Source organism: Leopardus geoffroyi, chromosome A2 (assembly GCF_018350155.1).
Source record: "Leopardus geoffroyi isolate Oge1 chromosome A2, O.geoffroyi_Oge1_pat1.0, whole genome shotgun sequence".
NCBI classification, from domain to species: Eukaryota; Metazoa; Chordata; class Mammalia; order Carnivora; family Felidae; genus Leopardus; species Leopardus geoffroyi.
Genome location: NC_059331.1, coordinates 25,184,036 through 25,205,736, shown reverse-complemented (window position 1 = coordinate 25,205,736; position 21,701 = coordinate 25,184,036). Strand labels below are relative to the sequence as shown.

The window sequence follows — 21,701 nt, the reverse complement described above, 5'->3', positions numbered from 1 at the left end:
ACCCAGCAGGCTTAGGTTCCCCTCATGAACATCTCCTGCTGACTGCCACGTTGCTCATCCCCATCGCTTATTCTCTGGCCCCACCCAGCCTGGTGACCAGCTGCGTTGGCCACTGGTGGTCATGTTCTCTTTCTTGAAGTGCTTTCTTCACCTGGCTTCCAGGGCACCTTACTCTCCTGGTCCTCTTCCCACATGTCAGTTAACAGTGACTCCATCCTTCTGATGGTTCAGACCCAAAGCTTGGGGTGTCATCTTTGACCTTATATCTTTTATCTCCACACTTATCAGAAAATCCCACTGTGCATACTTTCAAAATATAGCCAGCATGTGGCCACTGTTTACCCAATGTCCAAGCTACTCTCCCCTCTCACCTGAGTGAATATGTCGATCTCTTTGCTGGTCTCCCAGCCTCTGACCTTCCCTCCTTCCAGCTTGTTCTCAATTCACAGCCAGAGGGATCCTCCTAAAGCGGGGGGGGGGGGGGGGGGGGGGGGGTGGAGGGGAGATTGCCACCCTTTTGCTTAAAACCCTCGAAGGGCTCCCATCTTCTCCCACAGCAGAAGCTAATGTCCCCCAGTGGCCTACAGGACCCCCATGATCTGGCTGTGTTCATCTCCTTCCTTAGTTTGTTCTTCCCCTCATTATCCTAGCCTGGTCACATCAGCCTCAGTGTTCTCCTCTAATTGAATACCCCAGAACCTTTGTGCTTCCTGTTCCCTGTTCCCTCTGCTGGGATTTTTCTTCTCCTGACTTTGGCATAATTTAGTCCCTCACTTCCTTCAGCCTTTACTCAGACACCACCTTCCCTAACTGTCATGTCTAAACTATTACCACTCTCCCCAATTCCCCTCTCTCTCTTCCTCGATTTATTTTGTCTCCTTACTCCTATCACTATCTGACGTAGAGGATATTTTGCTTATTCATCTTGGGTTTTTTTGTTTTTTTTGTTTTTTTTTTTTTTTTTGTCTGCTACCCACACTGGAATGTAGATTCCACAAGGACAAGGTTTTTTCTTCTGTTTTCCTCCCTGATGTATTCCTAGCACCCCGCTTCCCACCAGGTAGGACACTCAGTAAATATTTGTTGAAACAATAAATGATAGTTGGGAAAATAGAGATAAAAAGTCATTTATGATTCTACCATTATGATACAACTCTTGCCTGCATTTTTCTTACCTGTGAATTGTTCATATAGGTAGGTTATGTGTGCCTGTGTCTTCTGTCTTTTCCCACCAGGCATTCCTGTACAGACCTCTTTTTTTTTTTTTTAAGTTGCTAGGCAATCTTCATGATTATTACTTGTTAAATAGCTACATAATGTTTCACTGTGTGGATGTAGCAACTTGATTTATTTAACCTTGTTTTGTTCATTACTATTGGACAGCTTCCAATTTGTTGCTATTGTAGATTACACCACCATGAGTGTCTGTTTTGGACGTTTGCCATGCCTCCCTCCTTCTCCTCTGGAAGGAGTCCCCGTTCTCCCGAGCCTGGGTGGGGGCCTGGGTGGGGGCCGTGGCCCAGGCTGGGCCCATAGTGGTCTCCACCCCCTGGCTGTGGTGATTGGCTTAGGGCCCCATATAGGTCCAGCCAAGCCAGGCCATGGGCTTCTCCCAGCTCACCCTAACTTGCTTAGAAGTGGCAGAGAAGATGCTCAGAGGCACGGGGTCCAGGGCAGTAAGGACAGGTTCCCAGGGTTGCAGTGGGGACAGTGTGAGGAAAAGGTTGGGCACATCATCTTTGGATCCAGTCTCTTGACTGAGCTGTTCCAGTATCCTTTCAACAAATACCCCTTTTCACCAATCTAGATGGAGTTGGATTTCTCACTGCAAGGAGTGAGTCTAGATAAATCCAACCAGGGGACCATCCCCCCATACCCTTTTTTGGTTGTTCCTAGGTCAGAGCAAGGAAGGATGATACAGACCTAAGTCAGGCATTGTTCAGGGCAGCAAATGCATGTGGCCAGAAACAGCTCCATTTCTTTGTCACACTGGAGAAACAATGTAACAGTGTCATCTGCCTGGGTTCAGAGGCATAGCACCGCCCTCTGACAAGGGTAATCGCAGCTTCCTTGTCTGTAAAATGAGGATGAAAATAATCACACTCCACCTCAGGAAACTGTTTTGAAAGCACGACTCAAACAGATACTTGTACACCCATATTCATAGAAGCGTTATTCACAGAAGCTAAAAAGTGGAAACAGCCCAAGTGTCTGCTGGTAGATGAATGGATACATAAAATGTGTAGTTATGTACGATGGAGTATTACTGGCCATAGAAAGGGAGGAAATTCTCACACCTGTTTCAACATGGATGACCCTTGAAAACATGATGAGTGAAATAAGCCAGACACAAAAGAACAGATACTGTATGATTCCACTTCTTCCTAGAATGGCAGGTTCATAGTGACAGAAAATAGACTAAAAGTTACCAGGAGTCAGGGGAGGGGAGAATGGGGAGTTATTTGTTATTTATTGGGTACAGAGCTTCTGTTTGGGATGATGGACAAGTTTTGGAGGCAGATAGTGGTGATGGTTGTACAACACTGTGAATACACTTAATGCCACTGAATTATACACTTAAAAACGGTTAAAGTGGTAAATTTTATGTGTATTTTCCTATAATAACAAAAAAGTGTCAGAGGAGTCAGAGGAGTTAGAGGGTGTGAAATGGGTGTGAATGTCACAATGAGTCTCCTGGACTTTTTCCTCACAGGTTAAAGTTAAATCAAAATGGAGCAGACAGCAAAAAACAGGTGCTGGTGGGAGGCGGGGGTGGCCGGTAAAACCACCCACAAGGGCCCGGAGTGTCCCTCTAAGATCTGCTGCTGCAGGTGGGGAGGGATCTGGTGTGGCAGGAACGAGTCAGCCTGCCAGTGTGCACAGACAGAGTGTTCTTAGTGATTGTGGGCAGGCCAGTCGGATCCTTGGGTCAGATGGGCTCAGCCCAGGACTGGAGCCCTTGTGAGTCACAGCTCAACCCCAGAGAACAAAGGGATGTGGCAGGGAGGGGCTGGGCTGTGACTCAGAGGCCACTGCTGCCCTGAGCTTCCTCCGGGTGCATGCCCTCTCCAACTCGGCTTCCCCCTGTGTGGTGCAGCCAGATGTACCCACTTGCCATGCAGGCCATTAGGAAGGCTCCCCAGCAGAAGCTAGAAGCTGCCCAGAGTTCTTTTGCAGCTCCTTTGGAAAACAAAAGCTACTATGCAGTAGCTACACCCGTGGCGCACTTGGTGTGGACCTGCCTGGCTCAGGGCTCTGCACACTTTATCTCTTTCACGCCTCTGCTTCATCCCATCAGCTAGTCCTATTAGCCCCATTTTACAGAAGAGGAAATTGGCTAATGGGGTGAAGCAACTGCCTGAGGCCCCCAAGCTGCAAAGGGCAGAGATTCAGGAGCCTGGATTTGTAACCATGCCAATGTATACACCCACACTTGTGCACACACACACACACACACCTGCTCATGGAAGGTTGGACTCCAAAAGGTGAGCTATCTCTAGGTCATAGGTTTAGAGAGAAATTTCATAATTTTTCCTTATGCTTATGGAAAAAAGTTAGAAAATACAGATAACATATTTTACAATTAAAACATATTAAATATGGTTGCATTCTAGCATTTCAGGTCATTCTTATGAGTCCCTTTGGGGCCTAGAAAAGTGAATGACAGTAAGCACTCACTGAGTACTGAGTGCCACTCACTGTGCGAGATTAGGGGTATCAGAGTCATGACAGTTCTGTCCAGAGTTTGTAACACTGCATTGGCATTTCAAAAAGACCAGGCTCATTGGGAACAAGTTACCATAAACATTACAATAGATAAAATAGGGGGTAACAGAGATTGCCCCAGGAGGGAGCAAACTATAGTACTCATTAACAAGGTGTTACTTTTCTGTGTGTAAAAGACATGCCTTGTTTTATGGAAATAATTTTTTTTCTTGGTTCTTTTTTTTTTTTTTTTAATTTTGTTTGATGTTTATTTATTTTTGAGAGAGACAAAGACAGAGTGCGAGCAGGGCAGGGGCAGAGAGAGAGGGAGACACAGAATCCGAAGCAGGCTCCAGGCTCTGAGCTGTCAGCAAAGAGCCCAATGCGGGGCTCGAACCCACGGACCGCGAGATCATGACCTGAGCCGAAGTCGGACGCCCAACTGACTGAGCCACCTAGGTGCCCCTTGGTTCTTTTTTTTTTTTTTAATGTTTATTTTATTTTATTTTTTGAGAGAGAGAGAGAGAGAGAGTGGGGGAGGGGAAGGGGGGGACAGGGGATCTAAAGCAGGTTCTGCACTGACAGTAGCTAGCCTGATGCAGGGCTCAAATTCACAAACCATGAGATCATGTCCTAATCTGAAGTCTGATGCTCAACCAGCTGAGCCACCCAGGAGCCCCTAATGGAAATAAATTTTTTTTTTTTTAAGATTTTTATGTAAAAGAGATTATGGGAGATATGTATGTAGGCTTCCTTGTTTTACAGTCACTTCTTGAGGGATGTGGCAAGGGACAGCCATGAAAAGTTAAAGCCCTGTAAATATGGGAAAAGGAAATTCATTTTAGCCAATAGTTTCAATATGGTCTCCTGAAATGTTACCAGAGTTGCTAATTTGGTGGTGAAATTGACTCATTTAGATGTCCCCTCCTCAATCTTTGCCTAGGAGGCATTCATTCATCCATCCATATATGGTCGAGGTTACTTCACTGGGAGGAGTATAGAAGAAATAAGATTAGGAATGAGTTGACCATTGAAGTTGTATGATGGGCACACATCTTTCTAATTCTGTATGTGTTTGAACTTTGGCATTCAAAAAAGTTAAAATATTTGGTGTTGAGCTTTTATGTTGGGCCAGTCTATATGCTGGGTGCTGGGGAGGCCTTGGTGGCCAAGACAGGCTCAAACTGCCCTTCTGGAGTCAACAGACAGACTCATTCAGGAAACAGGTATTAATCAAATCGTCACATGATTGCAAGTAAAACTACAGCTGATACAAGGGCTGAGAAACCATGAGCAGAAATGCAAAAGTCTGCAATGTAAACACCATTCCACCCAGGATTGGAGGAGGAATTTAGAGTTCTCAGCTTGAGGTATCACCAAGGGGGAAAGTGTGTGTGTGTGTGTGTGTGTGTGTGTGTGTGCGTGCATGCATGTGTATACCAGCACATTCAAGGCTGAGAGCAGTCTTCATGGGTCTTTGCCTGCCTGAACCGTCGTGTGATAGAAGGATTTCAAAGTAGACCAGTTGACTGAATGCCCTTCACCCTCTTAGAGAGCTTGTGTGATACATATTCAAGACAATTGAGATGTAGCATAATCCTCCAATGGATTCCAGTTCTGCTTAGAAAAAAAGCCAAACCTTTTCTTACCTTCAGCTACACACTCTGGCACTCCCTGTCATGCCTTCTAGCAAGATCCCAATCTCTGTTCTTTCTCCGCCCTTGAGTATGCCATTCCTTCCATCCAGAATGCTCTTACCCCTTCTCTTCTCAGAGCCAGCTCCTTTCCACATGTAGGTCTTGGCTCAACCGTTACAAGGGAGAATTCCCCTCAGTTCTCTCTGTTCACTTTCTCTTCCCTTTGTTTTTGTAGTCCCTTCCCCAGGCTGTGAGCATGGTGATATCAGAGGCTATGTCTGGTCATACCCTGTGGCCTCCCTAACCTCCAGCCTGTAGATGCAGAGAGTGGGTACCCAGCAGACCTGACAGCCAGGTGCTGTCTGATGTTGTCTCTGTGCATATTCCTACTTAACCATTTTGCACTTTAAAAGGATTTTGACCTATACACAATTGTCAAGTGGACTTGTGGGAATTTGTGGAAGCTTCCCATGAGATGAGAGTGCTTTGTATATTGTTTGTGTCCAGAAATTCTCTCAAATGATAGGGACATGTACATCTGAACTCTGTTGGGCTGTGGGTTGTGGGCTGTAGATGCTTCTGTAGAATCCTGTAAAGGCTAGGGGTGTGTGGGAAGGCACATTTTCCTCTGGAGGTGACAGCGATTGGTCCTTCTTGTGTGTCTGGTTTGTGGTCACGCTTAAAGAACTTAAAGTACACGCCAGCCACCCCACCTCATACCATATATAAAAATAACTGGAGATGAGTCGAGGACCTAAATGTGGAAGGCAAATCAGTAGAGCTTCTAGAAGATAATAGAGAAGAATGAAAGTTAGGCTAGACACAGATTTCTTAGACAAGACCATGAAAAGCACTATCATAAAGGAAAAAATTTATAAATTGTACTTCATTAAAATTAAAATTGAGAACTCTTTATCAAAAGACCCTATTAAGAGAGTAAAGAAGCAAACTGCAGTCTTGGAGAAGATTTTTTTTTTAATTTTTTAAAATGTTTATTTTTGAGACAGAGACAGAGCATGAGCAGGGGAAGGGCAGAGAGAGAGAGAGAGAGAGAAAGAGAGAGAGACAGAATCTGAAGCAGGCTCTAGGCTCAGAGCTGTCAGCACAGAGCCTGACACGGGGCTCGAATTCATGGACCATGAGATCATGACTTGAGCCGAAGTCGGACACTTAACCGACTGAGCCACCCAGGTGCTCCTGGGAAAAGATATTTGAAATACATATGTCCAACAAAAGATTCATATCTAGAATATATAAAGAACTTCTCTGAACCAGTAAGAAACAGACAACCCAATATAAAAAAGACGAAAGACTTGAGCAAACATGTCACCAACGAGGATTCCAAATGACCAATAAACATATGGAAAGGTGCTTAGCCTCAGGAGTCATCAGAAAATTTTAACCACAATGAGATAATACTGTATATGCACCCAGAATGGCTAGATGAAAAAGACTGGACAATAAGAGTGTTGTTAAAGATACGGAGCAGCTGGAACCCTCACATACTGCTGGTAGGGGTAGGGATTGGTACAACCACTTTGGAGAGTCATTTTGGCAGTGTCTACCAAAGCTAAACATATGCCTACCTGTGCTGCAGCAGTTCTACTCCTATGTGTATACCCAAGAGAAGTGAGTGCATATGAACGCCCAAGGACTTGGACATGAATGATCATAGTAGCTTTATTCGTCATTACCAAAACATGGAAGTAACCCAAATGCCCATAAACAGCCATACGGGTGAGCAAATTGCATATCCAAGCAGAATACACTGCAATAATGTAAAAGAGCCTTTGGGAGGGGCATGGTGAAACCTTCTAGGGGGCTGGAAATGTTTTATATTTTGATTTGGTTGGTGAGTACATGGAAGTATAAATATGTAAAAACATTATTGAGTTGTACACTTAAGATTTGTGTAGTTTATGTGTGTCACAAACGATTTTATTGATGTATACATTGGAAAAAAAAAAAATGCCTGGTAGTCTTTTTCTAGAGTCCTTGGAGGAGGGCTGGAGGGAATGAAGCAGAGTCAGAGGCCAGGGCAGGCTGGAGGGGAGGCCTGAGTTCTCCCTGTGATAGAGCTCTTCCTCCCTGCCCCCAACCCTTTCTCCCCCAACCCCCACCCCGTGCTGGCAGCACCTGCTGCTCCTGTGGGTTCCTCCTGGTCCTCACCCATCCCCCCTCACACTCTGCAGTGTGAGCAATAACCACCACTGGCTGCTGGCATGGTCCTTACCTGGCAGATAAGATCAGCTCTTGAGAGGGAGGGTGGCCTTTCCTAATTGTGGTGCTGTTTTTTTTTTAATTTTTTTTTTTTTTAACGTTTATTTATTTTTGAGACAGAAAGAGACAGAGCATGAACAGGGGAGAGGCAGAGAGAGAGGGAGACACAGAATCTGAAACAGGCTCCAGGCTCTGAGCTGTCAGCACAGAGCCCAATGCGGGACTTGAACTAGACAACCGCAAGATCATGACCTGAGCTGAAGTCAGACGCTTAACCGACTGAGCCACCCAGGCGCTCCGATGCTGTTTAAAGGTACATCTATCTGGTGCTTTCCTCGGACTCCCTGTAATGTCCCAGCCTGGAAAGGGAGGGAACCTGCCTATTGGCTAGTGTTCCCTGAAGCCCAGGATTAAACGATGGTGGTGGCTGGTGTTAACCAGATAGGTTAGAGAGGATCCAGCTGAGGAAGTGGAACCTGCCTTTGTCTGCCCGGGCACATCACTCAGCACACACACCCTGGGCTGATCCTCAACAACAAATTAAAGCTTGTTCTGTAGATTGCCTGTGGCAGCCGGTTGGCCCTGCTGGGACAGATCTTTGAGCTGAATGGCCCTCAGTGTCCCAGGGCATGGTGTGTGAATGGCCCTCGGTGCCCCTGGGGCATGGTGTGTGAATGGCCCTGGGTGCCCCTGGGGCATGGTGTGTGAATGGCCCTTGGTGCCCCTGGGGCATGGTGTGTGAATGGCCCTCGGTGCCCCTGGGGCATGGTGTGTGAATGGCCCTCCGTGCCCCTGGGGCATGGTGTGTGAATGGCCCTCGGTGCCCCTGGGGCATGGTGTGTGAATGGCCCTCCGTGCCCCTGGGGCATGGTATCTGCTCCAGAGGGTCTCTGGCTCTGGGATTGGGTGCTCTTGCAGGTGTCCTTCTGACAGGAGAAGGCCATGCTTCATTTCCAGTTCCACGGGCTGGCTGGTTGGAACAGTATAAGCATCAAAAAACTGCATGCCTTTTGGGACACCTGGCTGGCTCGGTCAGTTAAGGGTCTGACTCTTGATCTCAGCTTAAGTCTTGATCTCAGGGTTGTAAGTTCAAGCCTACTTAAACAAATGACAACAAAAAAACACCCCCCCCTCACCCCCCGCAAAACTGCATGCCTTTAAAAAAGTTTAGTGCAAACTCATTTGATGAGCAAACCTGACCTGAGTTAATAGGAGGCTATTTATAGTATGTGGCAGAATAGTCACATGTACACCTGCAGATGTACTTATGGATTTGACTATGGATGTCGCACCTCACCCTGCTGGTTTCTTACAGAACATAGTGTATACACTTTGTATTACTTTTCTAATGTGCAAACATTATGGATTCTGAAGCACATCCAGCTCCAAGGTGGGAAGAGGGACTGTGGACTTGCCTGCTATAGTTTATTCTCTAGTTCGCTGGTCAGGTCACTGTTTCTTTTTTGCCAATATAGAAGGATCCTACAGTGAGTATCCTTGATAGACTTGGAATTACTGGATCAGTAGGGCATGCAGATTTTAAATTTTGGTGGTTATCGGCAAAATGCCTTTCAAAGAGATGAGAGGAAGTAATTCTACCAATAGTGTGTACAGGTGAATTTGGTCACATTACCCCCCTGCTTCCAAGAGCCTCTTCGGCTGCCCCCAGGCTTATGTCCTAGCTCCTTTCTGTGGTGTTCGCAGCCTTCCTGTCCCAGTCTGGCCCTGGCCTATCTGCCCAGTCTCTGACTCCATGGCTTCTCTGCCACCACCATACCTGGGCCTCAGACCAGCTGCAAAATCCCGTGGCCGGTCAACAACCACCCTCTATCCCCACCACACACACCCCTACTGTGTCCCCAGGGGCTCAGCCATGGACAGAGCTACCCCTGCTCTGTGGCCTTGCCTTCTGAAGGAAGCTGGGGACCTATCTGGTGTTCCTGGGAGGTTGCTAAAGGCCTCTGAGCTGAAGGAGCTAGAGCGAGGGGAACGGAGGGGATACTCTGGAAGGCCCTGCAGCAAACCTGGGGGAAGGATTTGTAACTTCAGGCCTGTGAGGAGGCCTTGCAGAGGATTAAGCCAAGGAGTGACTTGGCTGACTGGGCTTGTATTTTAAATACCACAGGTCATCATGGACTCGGTTAGTGGTACTAGACGTTGAATTCAAGAGAAGGAGGTGGAGGACAGTGGGCCAGGCCTGATTGTACATAAGGAGTAACAAGAGAGAAGGGTCAAGGACACCTCTCAGGTCTCTGGATCCACAGTGTGGGTGGACAGCCGTGTCCTTCCCTGAGGCTGGGACTTGGGAGGAGGAGGGAATGGTAGTGAAAAGAGCAAGTGCTCTGGCTTTTGGGGTTCAAATCCCAGGCTTGCTGGCACCAGGACTTCAGACAGGCCGTTTCACCTGCTCTGAGCCCTGTGCTGCCATCTGGACCATGGGGATTAAGACAGTCCTCTTGCAGGGCTGCGGTGAATATTGCCAGTGGTCAAGGGGTTGGCGTGTAGTGGATGCTGGATAACATCTTCCCTCCCTTGTGCCTTGAAGCCACCCGAAGCCTAGCCCCTCGGTCAGAACTACCTGCCTAGCCATCAGTTTCCAGATTCCTCTCCCTTTCAGGCCTTGCTTTGGTTTTCCCACTGGATTGTGAGGCCCTCAGAATCCAAATCACAGGTGGTGGAGCCTGGACGTCTGCATTTTTGAGAATTTCCCCAGGTGAACCCAGCTACTTTATGAATAGCAGGAACTGTGTCTTCTCAGAGCTAGTCACATGGGCAACTGTGGGTAAATGGTCCTAGAATCACGAATGCATGAATGGCTGAAGTATCCACGATATGGCTGTGATCTCCCCCAGATAAACCAGCAGGCGGGACTGATTCTGTTTCCAGAGCAACCCTGGGCTGGGCTGGCTGCCTCAGAGTCACCTGAGAGGGGCCTTTAAAGTGCAGATTCCCGGGCCCAGCCTTGGTGATTGATTCAGAAGGGCTAAGCTTGGGCCAAGTATGTCTCTACACATGGATGATTCTGTGCTTTGCCGCATCAAGACACCTGTGGGTTCTGAGGGCTGTGGGTCCTCCTGGCTCTGACATCCTGTGACTCTCTCATGGAAACTCAAGGCCCTTGTCCTCAGCCACATGCCCTGGCACATCCTGCCTGCTGGATGAAGTTGGTGCCAGGTCACCAGGTGGGGTTTCTGGGGAGTGGCAGCAGCTCCTCCCCTCCTACCATTAGCAGGAATTAAAACGTCCTGCTGTTTTGAACTCAAGTGTCCCTCTGCTGCCACCAAAACTTACACAAGGGCAAGTGTCTTTATTACAGTTGATGTCCCAACAACTTGGGGACCGGTGCCTCCAAATTTGCTTTGGGTTGTGGTCTCATGCTCCCTGCCAGCCTCTTGGAAGGGGAGTGATGGGGAACAGCTGTTGTCACTCACAGGGCCCGAATGCCAGGCTTCGCCTCCGGAAGCATCTGCCCCTTTGCGTTGTCCGCTCCTCCCTGGACACAGGGGAATGATTATCACCAAGTGGAAGGGGCCTCCTTCACTCCTGTCTCCCTGCTGTCTGCAAATCTCCGGTTGGGTTTTGTGGAAGGTGCAGTCTTGCTCTTGACCTGTGCAAGGCTGGCATGTAATAGAGGCCCCGCTGTGGCGTCAGAGGGGCCTCCCCGGCTCATTCTCGGCAGTAAGTGAATGTTCAGCAGCCAGCAGAACCAGGCCAGTGTCGGACATGCGACTTGGCTGACATGGCTCCAGATTACTCATTACTTTTGCTGTCATTTCTTGTGCGCGTTGTGGGTGTGTGCAACTCTTGGAGACGTAGGAATCTGGAATCCTAGAGGGGGATCTGGCAAAGCCTGGGGGTCAGGGAGGAGGGGGCTGGGTGGGCTGACTCTCTGGGCTAGCAGGAAGGGGGGAACGCTCCAAAGCTTATCTAGGGTGACTGTCACTCAAGTCACTATCTTCTTTATTACTGTGACTGAGGTGGCAGTTTACTGCTGCCTGAGATCTCTGTGCCTGTATAGTCTTGCCTTCTAGGTGGGTCTGGAATGGATCTTCACCAGGTGTTTTTTTGTATTGTGTAGAAAAGGCTCTCCCCTGCTTCATTCTATCCTCCTGAAGCTTCAGGTTCTGTTCCCTGGGCTCTTAAACCTAGATGCCTGGGCCACTTCATCCCAGCCAGGTCTCCTCTCATACACCCAGCCTCCCAAGACCCGCAGCACTGACTGTGACGTGCACTCTGGAGCTTACTCACCATGGGACCTCTGAAAAGTTAACTTTTCCTCGAGTCTTTCTGCTGTCTTGTCTTTTTGTTTTTTTGTCAAGTGGGAGGGCACACTAACCTTTGTGAAGCCTTGTGCCGGGCTCTTCACTTACACCGTTTCATTGAATTCCTACAGAAGCCTCAGGAGGTAGATACCATTATGACCCCTCTTTTACTTGGGGAAACTGAGGCACAGGAGTCCTTTCCAAGCTCTCATAGCTGCTAAGTGGTAGAAGTCAAATTACAGTCCCAATCGTCTTAACTTCAGAACCCAAGGCCTCAGTTGTTATCTGTGTTGTGAATGTGTTTATAATTTGCCACGTAAGATGTTCCAGTACTAAATGGAAGATCAGGGGCGCCTGGGTGGCTCAGTCGGTTGGGCGTCCCGACTTTGCCTCAGGTCGTGATCTCGTAGTTTGTGAGTTCGAGCCCCGCGTCGGGTTCTGTGCTGACAGCTTGGAGCCTGGAGACTGCTTTGGATTCTGTCTCCCTCTCTCTCTGCTCCTTCCCTGCTCATGCTCTGTCTCTCTCTGTCTCAAAAATAAATAAAACATTAAAAAAAATTTTTAAATAAAAAAATAAAAAATAAATGGAAGATCATGTTATCGTGGAATTATGGTACCATGGAATCATATCTCTCTTGTGCTTAACTTATGGGAACTAAACTAGAAGCTCTTAGAAAAAAGCAACAACTGTTTAGTCCTGCTGTTGCACTGAGGTGAGTGTGTGTTCTGGAGGGTCCCCCAAGCTGGCCCCACTTCCTGTGGGGTGGAAGGCTAGTGTGGGACAGCCCCATGTATGAGTCTGTCCTGACCACAGACTCTATCTGGAGTGCATTTGAACACACAGCTGCCACCTCTAGCTCTCGGCCGGCTGGAGCCCCTCTCCCATATGCACCTTCCTGAGGGGCTTTCCAGGGACATTTTAGACTCTGACAGATTTTTCCCCTAACTTCAGAATTTCCCCTGTAGGGTCAGAAGGCTGTAATAGCTCCTTTCCTTTGCGGAGTCTTTCTCAGCTGACACTTGGGGTCAGAGCACAGAGATGCGGCTAAGATTTAGGCAGAGAGTTTGATTGTAGAAGGGAGTCAGGCTGCGTATTTACTCAGGTGCCAGAGCCTATGGGGTATTGGAAGTGTGGAGACCTGGAACCAGGAGTCAGACAGACCCAGCTGTTCAGTCCCTGCTGTCGTGTTCCAGCTGCTGGAGCTTGACCCAAGCTGCTTAAGCTGCAGTTCGTTTCCTGCTCTGCAAAGTGTGGGTACCACGGTGCATCTCATGCGGATCTCTTGTGACTTAATGTGGGTATAGAGTAGGTCCTTGATAGGTCTTGGTCATTTCCTCCCCTATATTAAAGCCCCATAGATTCCCATGAATCTTAAATTGTCTCCAAGTGGATAGCTACATGCAATTTTATGAAACATTATCACCTTGGAGCACCTCAGCGGCTCAGTCAGTTGAATGTCTGACTCTTGATCTCAGCTCAGGTCATGATCCCACGGTTGTGGGATTGAGCCCGCACTGGGCTCCACGCTGAGCTTGGAACCTGCCTGAGATTCTCTCTCTCCCCCTCTGCCCCTCTCCCCTGCCTTCACCCTCTCTCCTTCTAAAATAAATAATAAAAAGAGAGCTCACCTTTTTTGCCGGTGTTTTTTTAAAAAAGCTTTATTTATTTTTGAGAGAGCATGAGTTGGGAGGGGCAGAGAGAGAAGAAGGCAGAGGATCTGAAGTGGGCTCCACTCTGACAGCAGAGAGCCCGATGTGGGGCTCGAACTCATGAACCACGAGATTATGACCTGAGCCAAAGTTGGATGCTTAACTGACTGAGTCATCCAGGTACCACTTTGAAAGTGTTTTAAAGCACTCTTTGGCCATGTGGTGTGCTGTACTTAAGCATTTGTCCTTGCAGGTAATGAGCGATGACAAGGCAAACCAGACTACCATCCCCAAGCTGAGTGAGTGAGTGTGATGTATGTCAGTTCTATGAAGTTCATTTTCACAAATGCCCTGGTTGGCGAAGGAACAGGTCAGAAAATCGTTCACTGCTCAAGGAATCCAGTTTTATCCCCAACTGGGAAAATTGCCACGAGGCCTTCTCTGGGGCCATTTTATATGACTGTCATCTCCTTTTTTGGAGCTCTGTCTGAGGGAGGAGGGACAGTGTGCCTATGCGCTGGTTCTTCCTTCCACTCACTAGCTCTGTGAGCCTGCAAGCCACTTAAGCCCCTCTGTGCGTCCGTTTCCTCATCTGTGAGAAGGGGATGAGAGCCCCTGCCTTACAACATTGCTGAGAGAGTGAAGTGTAATCAGAGCATTTGAAGCCCTCCATGGGATACCTGGCATGTAGGGAGACCACTGTTGCCTGTGGTGATGAGGAGGAGGACAGTGAGGACCATGGTGACCCCTGGGTAGCCTGTATGCCCTCCATCAGATGGGCTCTGCTTGGGCAGTGTCTATCTTACAGCAGGCAGCACAGACGGGAGACCCCAACTGCTCTGACTACCATGTCTTATCCCTTCTACGTTTGGGTCCTCTGTGAATGGGTAAGTATGCTCTCTGTCCATCAATAAAAATGTACCAAGTGTCCACTAAAGACATTACTGGAGAGACCTAGAGAGAGGCTGGCAGGTAACAGGTGTTTTGTATGAAGTTTTTAAAACTTTCTTTTGTTGCATTGGAACTGTTTACGGTATGAGAACTTACCCCACATAAGAATCATATAGAAGAGGAGACGTCTTGTTTGAAATCAGAACACCTTTTGTCTAAGGACAGGCAGCCTGGACAGGACTTGACCACTGGTAGTATCCCCACTGAACCCTCGTTCTAGACCCTGGGATGTGATCTCACACTGGGGAGACTGGAGATTTGTGATGAAGCCCAGAGGACTGACCTCACCTTCTGTCCGTCCCTCCCCAAGCAAGCTTGTCATGCCCACACTGGCAGCCTTGACCTAGACAGGAACTATCATCTGCCTCTGTGGCACCCGCAGCTCTGCCTCTCCATGTAATTAAGCCATGTGGAGAGTCAGTTGCCTAACCCAAAGGCTGCCTGGCAAGACAGCAAGAATGGAGTCCAAAATACTTGTTGGAGCAAGCATGAAAATGGTATTAGCCTGTTATATCCATTTCATCACTGGGGCACCTTGACTATCTAGGGATATGGCACCTGAATTCTTGGGTCCCCAGGATGTATCTTCCTTCGATAGGGTGACTTAAGGGCTTGGGTGGGTACTATGGGGTTTTTCCTCTCGGAACCTCATTTTTCTGTGATTCTGGGGTGGCCATCACCCCAAGATAATTTCTTCAGCTGTGTGGTGATGGCATCCATGATGTCCAGATTCTGTGTCGGGTTCTCATCATCTTTCACTAGTATGGAGAAGTGCAGTTAGCTGAATTTGTTAATTTGTTCAACAACTATTGTCCTTGCTACTGTGCTCATGGTTGGGGTGTCACGAAACCCGGTGCAGTTGGGGAGACATGTGCACACATATGGATGGGCTTTGGATGCGGGAGGAGTGAGGAGGGAACACTGGCGAGGCACTAGGAGGCTCTAGGAAAACCCAAGGGCACATGAGTGGTTGAGTTTACAAAGTGTCTTTCAGAAATTGGTTGTGGGGACCTCATTTCCAAATTCTTGCCCCAACAACCCCCTGATGATGTCCACAGAGTCTGCTTCCAGGAAGGATGCAATAGGAATACAAACAACGGTAGATAACGCCAACCACTCATGAGTACCTCTTCTTGGCTGAACCCTCAGCATAGATTATGTCATTGAACCTGGCAGTGCACAACGCTCCAAGATGAGATGCCTGAGATGCCGTGGTGTTCTAGCCTTTCTCCTACTTCCTTCTACCCTCTTCTCACTCTTGGGCCTCTGTTTCCTCCTTGCCATTATGTACTCTGTACCCTTTATCCAGAGCAACCCTGGATTGTTGACATGGCAAGCTTTTATTCCTCCTTCAAAACTCAGCCCCGGCAGTGCCTCCTCTGAGAAGCCTTCCAGGATTCCCTCAGGCTGATGTAGGTGCTGATCACCTTGTAACCATATGTCTCTCCATTACTGCATGGTCACATTGTACTGCAATCATCAGTGTTTTATTTTATTTTATTTTATTTATTTATTTATTTATTTATTTTTAATTTTTTTTTCAACGTTTATTTATTTTTGGGACAGAGAGAGACAGAGCATGAACGGGGGAGGGGCAGAGAGAGAGAGGGAGACACAGAATCAGAAACAGGCTCCAGGCTCTGAGCCATCAGCCCAGAGCCTGACGCGGGGCTCGAACTCACGGACCGCGAGATCGTGACCTGGCTGAAGTCGGACGCTTAACCGACTGCGCCACCCAGGCGCCCCAATTTTATTATTTTTTATTAAAACATTTTTTAATGTTTATTTTTGAGACAGAGAGAGACAGAGCGTGAGTGGTGGAGGGGGAGAGAGAGGGAGACACAGAATCCAAAGCAGGCTCCAGGCTCTGAGCTATCAGCACACAGCCCACCATGGGGCTCGAACTCACAAGCTGTGAGATCATGACCTGAGCTGAAGTCGGATGCTTACCCAACTGAGTCACCGAGGAGCCCCTCAGTTTTTTTTTTCAAGAAACTTTGAGACAATTTTAATAAGCCCCCAAATACATAAACACTTTGTTGTTGTTGTTGTTCCTGTAAAAATGCTAGTGGTACAGGTGTAACTAAAGCCTGCCTTGACCTCTAGCCAGTCTCCTTTTCCTCCTCAGAGGCAGCCATTTAAAAATAATGTCTTCTCAGTCTTCGGCACGCTCCTGGGCACAGGCCCTTTCTCTTGTACCCACACGGACGCCGGAACTGATCTGTGCAAAGCTGAGGGGGAATGGCTGGGACCGGTGCACTGCTGTGTCCACGCCGGCCAGAGCACTGCTTGGTACCTGACCGTGGGGCGGGCCTCAAGGGGAGGGAGCACTTGGGCTGGAGCCACACACCACATCATATTCCAGGGACAGCAGGGCTGCTGGTGTCATTATCTCTGGTTCAGGTTAGTGGCTTCAGCAGCCCTCTGGGGTGGTGGCCTTGTTACCAGCCAAGGCCTCTGGGTCACAATTCTTGGCTGTCGAGGAAATGAGGTCATCTGGGGCAGGTGGCTTGGGACCTTGTGGTCACAGACCGAGTTGTCCAATCAGCCTTCAGCTCTGACGTTGGCTTTGACCCTGAGATTGGCAAGCAAAAAAATAAATGTATCCAGCTCTCTCCCTATTTTGATAAAAGCCTGGAGGACAAACTCTGGCTATTGTTTACTGATAAATGTTTATAAAGCCCCCTGAATGCCAGGCATGATACAGACCAAGGAATATGCAGAACTTTTGCAGATCTCTCCAGAGGCTGTGCCTTTTTTGAGATCTGAGGCTGAAAAGATCTTATTTGGTGAAGAGTCTTGATTTGTTATTTGTGTCCTGGGGAGGGTTTTTTTTTCCCCTTAATGTGTGTGTGTGTGTGTGTGTGTGTGTGTGTGTGTGTGTGTGTGGTCAAATATGTCATAGTGGTGTTTATTAAACACCAATAATATGCCTAACCCTGGCTTTGGGTTGGGCATTAGGGAAGCAGAGTAGGGTCTGGGTCAAAAGCATGGGCTCTGGAATCAGATTGCATGGATTCAAATCCCATCCTTCCTGTGATGAGCTTTGGGACCTTTAGCAAGTTAACTAGTCTTTTTGTGCCTCAGTTTCCTCTTATTCAAAAGAGGGATACTGATAGCACCCACTTCCCTGGGTGGGAGAAGAGGAAATGATGCATTAGGAGCACTGAACGTGATGTGAAGTAGGTGCTCGATAAAGGCTGTTAATATTGGTAGTAGTTCTTAGTTAGCATAAGAAGTTCACATACAACAAAAATTGAATAGACAAGACCTGATTTCTCTTGAGTTTGCAGTCTTTTGGGGGGAGATTAGATTAAGGCACTTGGTCCTATTAACAGTTAATTTATGGCAATAGCAATTAAGTCCAAATGGTGTGGTTTGTATTACAACTCCTACAGAAGCTGGGGGGAGCTCCTAGGAGGAGATGGGGCTCCCCGTGGTCATGTCACATGGGTGAAGGAGTGAGGAGAGACAGAGGAAGGAGCATGTGGCAGGTGGCAGGGAAACATTCCAGCCAGTCTGGTGGGCAGCAATTGTCAGGGTAGGGAGTGTTTAGGGGGCCAGCTGGGATCTGCTTCATCCAGAGGTAAAATTTGACATGTCCCTGTGGAGTGGAAATGGGGTGAGAGAGGCAGAGAAGCTAGTTTCTTTTCCTCCTCCTCTTTCTTAGTTATAAATGCCTTTATTGTATTTTCATAACTATTGACCTGAAATTGTAGGATGCAAATTGTAGGGTGCATCGCTATGTTAATTGATAGAAAACCAAACTTGCAGCAACCTTATTTGTTGAGAGGTTTACTGAGAACTTGGGTGGGGTGGGGGGAAACTTTAAATAGGCACAATTAGTTGTTATAAAATTCTCAAAACTTGTTATTAAAGCATAACATGCCAGCAAAAAAGGGCATAGATCATAGATCATAACTGTAGCTTGATGGATTTTCACAAACTGAACACACGTGTGTAATCAGCACCTAGATTAAGAAACAACCTTTGCCAGCACCCCAAAAACCTCCTCATACTCTCTTCCAGCCACTGCTCCCCCACTACAACCACCATCCTGACTTCTGACAGCATGGGATAGATTTACCTGGTTCTGGGATTTCTGCAGACAGACTCATATGGCAGACACTCTTGTGTTTGGTGTCTTTGGCTCAGAATCTTCTCGTGAAGAGCCATTCTTGTTGCTACAAATAGTTGTAGCTCATCTGTTCTCATTGCTGCGAATTACCACCATTTATTTCATTCATTCTACTGATGAGGAGCACGGGTGTCGCTTCTGTTTTGGGGCTTGAGGTAGGCCCCTTGAAAGATGTCCATGACCTAATCCCTGGTCATAGGTACTGTTCACTGGTAATACCTGAGACTGAGTTACCCTACATGGCAAAGGGACTTAGCAAATGTAAGTCAAGGGTCATGACATAGGGATGATCCTGAATCATTTGGGTGGGACCATTGTAACAAGGATCCTTACAAGAGGGAAGCAGGAAAGTCCACTTCAGAGATTGAGATGTGAAAGTGGAAGCAGAGGTGAGAGAAGAGATTTGAAGATACTACATTGCTGTCTCTGAAATGGAGGAAGGGGCCATGAGCTGAGGAATGCGGGTGGTTTCCAGAAGCTGGAAAAGGCAAGGAATGGATTGTCCTCTAGAGCTTCCAGGAGGAATACAGCCCTGCTGACTCACTTTAGACCCATTTTTCTTACCTCCAGAACTATAAGATGATAAATCTGTGTTGTTCTATGTCACTAAGTTTGTGGTAATTTGTTACAACAGCAATAGGAAACTAATAGAGGGTTGTTATACATAATGCTACTGAGAACATTCTAGAAAACCTCTTGGTGCACGTATGTACCTAGGAGGAAATGCAAGGATTGCCGCAGTCCTCAAAAGTGGTTGGACCCATTTGTGCTCCTACCAACAGCAAGAGTGAGAGCTCTGGTTGCTTTCAATCCTCACCAACACTTAGTGCCTCCTGAGGAGAGAGGTTTTTCAGTGAAAAATTAGCGGGGCTCAGTGTCTCAGGGATACAGTTGGGCTTGCAGGAGGTTGGTGCTGGTCAGTGCTGCTCCAGACAGCTGAGGAGAGGGATGAGGAAGTGGCAAGTGCCTGAGTTTCTAGCTGGGAAGAAGTAGAATTCATCTCCCATGGAAGTGACTTGGATGGGAAATAGTGAATAACTTTAGGCGAATATAGAACTTTCCAGGCTGGCTCAGTCAGAAGAGCATGCGACTCTTGATCTCGGGGTCTTGAGTTTGAGCCCCATGTTGGGTGTAGAGATTACTTAAAACTAATATCTTTTTTAAAAAATACAGAGCTTTCTAGCTTAAGAGTTAGGACACCACTTATCTTTGTAACTTTTTGATTAACCAAGCTGAGTGGGGAGTGTCATGTAGAGGCAGAAAGCCTGTGCTGTTCAGCCAACTGCTCAGATTTGAAAACTGCCTTCATTGTAAGCCCTATGACTTTAGGCCACAACCTCTCAGAGCTCCAGTTTTGCCATCTATAAAATGGGCATGGTCCTACCTACCCTGTGGGGCCACGGATGGATGAGAAGATTCTGTGTTTGAGCCCTGAGTTTACTGCCTGCACACAGGTGCTGAATCACAGGTAGCTGTGGTTATTGGGGATGGTGGTATTAAGCATATAAATTTCTTTTATAGAAGTTGGCAACCCTGGGTTCAGAGTGTTCATGGGGCTAAGTGGCTGTCTTGGGAGGGTGGGGATCTGAGACTATCACACGCTTGGTTGGCATCCAGGATGGGGGGTGTCAGGCTCATGGTCCACCCTTCTAGGGCTTTATAGAGACACCGTCTCCCACAGTACCCACCCCCCCCCCTTTTTGAAACTGCTTTTGAAACCATTCATCATTTGCTCATTCATTCATTCAGCCATTAATGAGCTTTATCATGCACATTATAATACACTGATTAGGGGCACAGGCTCCCAGATCAAATGCTTGGTTCAAGTCTCAATTTTATTTGCTATTTGTATGGCATTTGGCCAAATCTTAATTTCTTTGTGCCCAGTCTCTGATTTGTTAAGTGAGGCAGTATCTGCCTCCTAGGACTGATATGAGAAATTGATGAAATAATTCAAGACAGTGCCTGGCCTTGGGCACCCCTCAGTGCTAGGGTACAGTCAGGTGCTCCCAGTCTCTGCCCTTAGCCACAGACAGAAGGGTGATGGTTTATCAATGGTTGTCTACAGAATGCTTTCTCCAATACCAGGAGGGAAAACCTGAAACTCTGACCCAGAGCTAGCTCGTGGTCCCTTTGAAGGCAGGCTCTGACCTCTCACAGCTGCTTGGGAAACGTGGCTTTGAGGAGAGTTGGCATAATTTGAGGATGTAGGTGTTAACCCCCCTTGCAGCACTTACTGGGCTGTGGAATGGCTTGTACACTGAGTAGACGTGGCTTCCAGGCTGAACTGAGGTGGACCGAGGTGTTCACAGCGGCAGAGGCGACCCTGGTGTGGCATTCTTGCTTTCTTCCCTCTCCCTTCATGGTGGGGATCGTGGGGATGTGGTGGCCCCTCTGAGTCTCTGAGCCTATGTCTCACTACCCTTCCATCTCTCCTCATTCCAGGATCCACATCTTCCCTCTTGCCTTATTCCGGGCCCCTCTGTAATGCACATGCCTTAGCTGATGAAGTTAGCTCTGATGGAAGCCAGAGCAGTGGTCCCAGACAGGGATCCAGATGCTAAAAATATCTCATGGTGTGCTCTTTGTAAGTTACATAAAAGAGCAGCATTGGAGACTGTGGCTTTCCCCCCACACTGACTCTTTCCAATGCCTTGGGGTGCCAGAGTCCAAGGTATCTGGTCCTGCTCACCTGGATCTGAGAGTTTTTATCCTAATAGGGCTTTTTTTTTTTCTTCAAGATTTTATTTTTAAGTAATCTCTACACCCAGTGTGAGGCTCACACTTGTAACCCTGAGATCAAGAGTTACACGTTCCACTGACTGAGCCAGCTAGGCTCCCCACTAATGGTGCTTTGATCTGGGAAAAGGCCAGACTCATGGTGTGGCAGATGCAGGAGGCTGGGTGGGAGATTTGGCCAAGCAGATTTGTTGCTCAAGAGTCAAAACAGCTGATGCATCAGCATGGAAGATCACAGAAGATCACAGATGTCCAAATTACCTTGAACCCTGGGAGGCATAAGGTTGGAGACTGGTACGCCATCTTTCAATGTGGTGTGCACAGCGAGTCCTTCTAGTGTTGGAACTAATGACCATTTCTTTCTTTGGCTGACACCAAGTGAAGCAGTACGTTTGTGTT

The 21,701-nt window shown here is 47.6% G+C and overlaps 2 protein-coding genes across 5 annotated transcripts in view; one reads left to right on the top strand and one right to left on the bottom strand.

Moving 5' to 3' along the window:
• Nucleotides 1–21,701, top strand: part of ARHGEF3 (Rho guanine nucleotide exchange factor 3) — a 309,958-nt gene that overhangs the window by 15,544 nt on the left and 272,713 nt on the right. The window lies entirely within an intron of this gene.
• The window catches only part of SPATA12 (spermatogenesis associated 12), a 32,497-nt gene that overhangs the window by 10,669 nt on the left and 127 nt on the right, over nucleotides 1–21,701 (bottom strand).